Here is a 6,501-nt window from a genome sequence, read left to right on the forward strand (position 1 = left end):
TCTTTTCAGATATTATTTGATTTGGATACTTCCTGTGCTCCAATATCCAGCCCAAGGGGGTTCAGTTGAACTGAACTTGTTGAGTACCTACAGTATTCAAGCCGTGTGCTAAAAAGCAGGGCTGCATTATGACTTCTGTGAGACCCAGATGCTAGCAAGATTGTGCCTTACAAGGGTAGGCTTCTCCAGGGGGGAGACACAGGTGTGAGGGATCTAGGTGATCTATTGCCTGACTCACTCCTTTTCTGAACTTATTTGATCAGCCACCTATGGCTTCAATATAGTAAGTCTGATTTTCAAAAACAGCTAGTGAAATCAGCCTTATGACTTTCTAGTCACACCGGTAGGTCTCCCTTGCCTCTCAAGTAAGGGTCCAAAAGGTCAGTGTGTGTGCAGTGTGTATGTACACATACACACCTGAGTGCGCACCTCTGCATTCAAAGCCCAATATTTAGTCATGTCTGCATTACTCATTTCGTTTTAGCTCCACCTTTTATCTCCTTCATTTGTGGAAATAATTAGGATGTCCCTCCGTTTGAATCCCTATTATTATCTAACATATATTATTATCTAACATAATAAAAAACGTTAGAAATGGACTCCAGAAGCAAGGCTGTAACTCCTGCTGTTGTGCACTGCCTTTATCTTGAGGATATGAATGTAAGTCTGCCTTGGTTTCTCTGTATACTTTCTTTTTCTACGAAACAGACTTGGTAGCCTCAAGACAACTGGGTGCAGTACACAGAAGTTATAGAGAGGAAATATTTGATTCACAGCTTCCACTACATCTACTGTGTATGTTGGAGCATTCCAACCGCTCCAAGACCCATGACACAAGTTGGTGCTGCTGCCTTCCTCACCATCAAGGTCTTCGAAAGCAAACCAGGATGTGCTCCTTTCCTGCGCTCTCCCCTTTGGTGAGCCTCCAGTGAGAATGGAGACTTCTGCTGAGGCCACTGATGACCCCTTCTTTGTAAGACTTCAGTCATATTCCTCTCCTCATCTTGCTTGGCTTATCTGCAGCACTTGCCATAGCTGATTACTCACTCCTCCACGACACATTCCATTTTGCTTGTAGAGCAACATACTCTCCCGGTTTTCCTTCTGCCTCACCATTGCTTTTCAGTCTCTACTGGTTTCTCCTCCTCCTCCTATTAACCTCTTCATGTTGGAATGTCCCAACACTCGGGCCTTGGACCACCTCCTCCTTCCTTGATGACTCCTCCAAGGATGACTCTTACTTCCTTGATGATCTTATCTAGTCTCCTGACTTGAAATGCCACCTTGAGGTTATGATCCACAAGTTTGCATCTACAGCACAGCTCTCTGAGCTTGGATGTTTGACAAACATCTCACTTCCTGTATCCAAAACTGAACTTCTGATTTTCCCTTCCAAACCTGGCCTACCTGCATCTTTCTCACCTCAGCTGATGGCTAACGTCCTTGGCAACATCCTTGACTCTCTCACATCCCTCATTCAATCCATTAGGGAATCCTGCTGGCCTTACCTTCCAAAATAGGTCCTGAATCTAACAATTTATTTCCATTCCACTTCTACCACCCTGGTCGAAAACACCAACATCTCTCAGCAATATTATTCCAGTAGCCTTCTAACCCATCTTTCTGCCTCCACCTTTGCCCTCATCACGTGTCTTTTCAATACAGTAGTAAGCCAGAGTAAGCCTTATAAAATGAATTTATGTCACTCCTCTGTTTAACACGTTCCAACATGTTTCCCAAACTTCAGAGTGCAATCACATTACTTGGTGATCTTGTTAAAAGGAAGGTTCTGTTTCAGCAGGTCTGGGCTGAGCCTTGAGCCTCTGCATTACTAAGAAGCTCCGAGGCAATGCTGATGCTGCCGGTCCACTGACTAAGCTTTGAGTAGTGAGAACTACAAGGCCTTCTGTGATTTGGCCTTTGTTATTCCCGCTTTCCCACTCCCCCTCCCTTCCCTCACTTACTTTGCTCCAGCCACTCTGATCTTGCTACTCTGTAATAATCCGGGTATAGTCCTGCCTCAGAGCCTTTGCACTTGCTGTTCCCGCTGACTGGAACACTTCCCTGGGTATGTGCATGGCCTGATCCCCCACCTCGTAGATCACACTTTCTGTTCTCACCCCATGTTTTTCTACATAACATTGTATCACCTTCCAGTATTCAATATAATTTTTATCTTGTTACTGTCCATTCCCTCAACCAGAAACTAAGCACCACAAAGGCAGGGATTTTTGTCTTGCTGTAAAACAAGGCCTAGCAAACAGGCACTCAAGAAATACTTGAGGCAATGACCAATGTAGCTACTAAATAGACCAAAATTATGAAATACGTTGATAGCTGGTATGAAAGGAAACAAAATAACATCTATGAGTCCTGCGTCAGGGTCCTCAGAGGAGCAGGGCCAGTACCAAGCATAATGCCTTGAACACAGCAGACATAAAAATGTTATTTCCCCTCTGTTCTTTATATTCTTTCACAGAAGTTATTTGAGGCTTTGCCTGACTCTAAGGCCTTATTTATATATGATCACATAGTGAGCCAACTACACCCTTTATTCATCCCATCCTAGTAGAAACTTATCTATTCAGAGTTTGGAGCCTGGAATACAAAGAGGTAAAATATGTGGAGCTCTCACTTCTCCTGATCACATATCCTGTCATCATCTGTCTTGCTAACTGGCAGGGTTAGAAATCAGTAAGTAAGGTTGGTGGAGGTAAGCAAGACCATGACCAGAGACCATACAGAGACAGGGCTTAGGAGAAGGGCTCTTGCTCACAACAGCAAGTATAATTTTGAAGGGGGAATGGGTGGGGACCACCGAGATAATGTTACAACTTACACTTGATGCTTCTTTATAAGTGTTTTTGAACCTTGTTCATCTATATTATCTCATTCTTATGCCATTCCTAAGAGATAAAGAAGTCACTGTTAGTTGAGCAAACTGCAACACGGGAAGAAGGTAAATGACTAACTTATACTCCTATTAACAAGGAGCACAAGCCTCTCCTGACTTGTTTCTAATTTTGTGAAGACTTTTAAGGTGTCTGTTGCCAAAAAGATATTTTCAGAAACAGAAGTTTGAAGTGACAAAGAACTACCATCTAGAGACTACTAATTTATAAGGAAAACGAATTGCAGAAATGTAAGAGTAAACGTATGTTTGCTAAGTATAGGCATGGAGGTAGTTACGAGTCGGTATGATCTAGGTTGCCAGTTGTCCTTTTCTCTCATAGGATATACCCATTGAAGTCTCTTACATCTTTGAGGACTATTCATTAGTTCACAGGTAATGGACATTTGGAGACTTATTTTAAAAAGGTGGCTGGAAAATGGTCATCAAACTCCAGGAATCTAGCAGGCCTACAGCCAGAGATAACTCCCATCACGGTCACCTCTCTTCTTTGGACCACCTTCCCCGTTAGGATGGTTGAAAGGATTCTGCATTTTTTTCATGTCTCCTTTGTTGACGGTTAGAAACTTGAGGATTGGCTGTTTGGAGCAGGGTGGGGCAAAAATGAGTCACATATGCTGTTTCTATGGGAAACTTCACAATCATATGGCATCAGCTTATATAATAATCCCTTTTATTTGCAGAGCAGCTATCTTAAAATCTTTACAGAAATGCTCACTAATCCTTTTCACGACTGAGCCTAAGATATTGAGACAACTTTCACCTCTGACCCCTAAAAGACTTACTGCTCACAGAGAATGTAACAGAGTAAATAGGGAATTAATGCCTGGCTCAATATTATGTTTTACTTTTAAAACTTTTGCTGTGTTTGTTTTTCTTCCTCTGGAGACCAGGAATGACTCACTTTCAAGGAATATGGATGAAGAACATTACTAAGTCCAAAAATATTCTATTGGAGTCAATTGACTTCTAATGCAATTGTGTCTGATTCTTAGAGAATGTTTTAGGATTGCATTTCTAATCAGATGTATTAAAAATTCAATACAATACATCAAACCACAGAATGTTTATTGAATAATACAACTGGTGGCACATTAACCAGCTGTTTTTTTGTATTCATTCACTGTGCATTTGGCAACGTCTATCACATTAGCAGAGTAACCAGTAAGTTGTTTTCTGTCTTCTAAAAGGTTTTCGCCATCACTGATCATCACTCAGCCTTAGAGAACAGAAACTGAGTTTACACAGTTACTAAAATTTACGTCTCAGACCAAACTGAAATGGTACTTGGCTGCTTGTTCTCCCATTTGAGCCTAATTCTCCAGCCCAGACACGTCTCTTTACAGGAATAGCTGGGGAAAGGAAAATGGCAACATTTCTATAGCTCTTAATACAACCAGTCTGAAGGGTTTCCCTACTCACAGACCCCTTCCACTTATTGCAAGCTCAGCCTCACTGTTCAATACATTCTGAACCTGAAGTGGGCCATGCTGGCTCACCCCATAGCAGCACACTGTGATGGCAGCAAGGTGACTTGAGGATTGGAGGCAATGAAACTGGGAAGGTTCAATCGCCACCCTTACTTATTTTTGTCTTCTTTCCATCTTCGCACAGATCCTCACTTGTTCCTACCATCCCTCTGAGGCTGCCTTGCCTGGCTGCAAAGTTTTAAAACACCAAAGACAAGATTATATTACAAGCAGTTACTTGCAGGCATCTCGGAATATGTATTTATGAAGACTAGCACTGGAAGGGAACACAGAACCCTAAAGACAGTTGTTGTGGTAAGACTGGGTAATTATTCTTTGTTTTTTCTAACCATTAAATTTGTATGGTAAACATAAAAGTAGGGAAAATATTATTAAAGCAACAGGTGAGGGGGTAGAAAACAAGATAAGTCTATTTGGAGAACAAAAAACATTTCAAATACAACAGCCCTCCTAATTTGACTTCTGGCTCAGATGCCTGAACAGTTTCAAGCAGTAACTCTCCTAACTGAAAATACTGTTAGCCCTTTTACTCTTCCTTCCTCTTTCCCAAAGAATGTGGTCCCAAAGTTATTCTTTGACCGATCTTTGCTGAACAAAACCTGATGAAAGAAAGGTTAAAGTTCTGAAATAATATGTTTTCATTCACTCAACAAGCATCTCCTCTGTGGAAGACTTAGGAGAATCCACTGAAAATACACAATATTCATATTTCATGAAGTTACTGCATATAAACTACCTTGCTGATTTAAAGTAAGAGAACAAACTCTTACAGTCTCCAGGAATCATTACCAAAAACTATGTTCTTCGAGAACAAAATTTTTAAGTAGGGTTTATAAATTTAGGTTTTATTACACAGGGAACTAGATAGATTACGATTCACAAATTTGGGGCCTAGTTTTCTCCTAACTTTTGGAAATGAGAGATTTTTAGGTTAGGCAGCAACAATGATAAACAGAAATAACTTCAAATTCAGGGGTCCTAAGTGTTATTACATGCCAACTGGATTAAAGGTATACATTTTCCTAGAGCATATGCCAAACAGTAAAACTTTTGACCTATACTTTGAAATATGACTGCTGTATTTTAAAACTTTGAAAAAACCACACTGAACTATTACAAAAGGAGGGTATTTTGTAACAGCAGTGTCCAAATTTCCCCATCACTCAGGTTATTTAAATTTATCCTAGGCCCAAAGTAATAAGACAACTCTAAACAATCTTAACACAAACAGCCAAAACTTCCACTGTCCTCTTCCCTTAACATACTTGTTATCTACCAACTGAAGTTGAACAAAGGATGGAAACAGACCACAACTTCCTAGTTTCAGAATTTTTCCTTTCTCCCAAATTTAAGTCAATAGCAGCCATAAAAAAGTGATAAAGTGTGGGGGTACTATAGAAAGCAAAAGATTAAACCGAATGTCAGATACAAAAAATAAACTGAAAGGTTTAATAATGTTTAAAATGAAATGTGCTTATTACATAACAGACAGACTTAAAATATGTTCAACATCACTGTAGCTTTATCCTTACAAAACGTGATCATAGTTCACTGTCAATCATTTCCAGTATTCAAATAGTGACCTAAGCACAGCTTAGATGGAAATAAGGTACTTACATTGGAACAACAGTAGTCCCAATAGTTTATATTTGAAAACCATTTTTAAGTAACCTATTAAGAATTTAAATAACTAATGTTCACATTTTCAACTCAATAAGTCTATGGGTTAGTCTGCTTTTTGGTTTGTTTATTGGTTTTGGGGTGGAGGTAGGGACTAAAACCAATATACATAATTTCCAGAGCAGACTATATATGGTATTATACAAGTCAATTTCCAAATTCCAGATTTGCTTTTTTCAGCAATGCATTCATTCTGTTAACAAAAGTGGCCCCCTGTGAGTTTCTACAAGTCCATTTGTAACATATTCAATGTACATGAATAATAATTTCCCATGAGTGCACGTGGGGTGGGGATGAGGGTGGGGAATTACATGGAGCTAATAGTAGTACTGTCCCATGGTGTGAGAGTAAAGTTTATCTCTCACTGACACTTTCTCTCAATTTCACCTCCCCCGGTATGATTCCATTCATAATCTCGAT

The sequence above is a fragment of the Manis pentadactyla genome, chromosome Y (genome assembly GCF_030020395.1).
Source record: "Manis pentadactyla isolate mManPen7 chromosome Y, mManPen7.hap1, whole genome shotgun sequence".
Lineage (NCBI taxonomy): Eukaryota > Metazoa > Chordata > Mammalia > Pholidota > Manidae > Manis > Manis pentadactyla.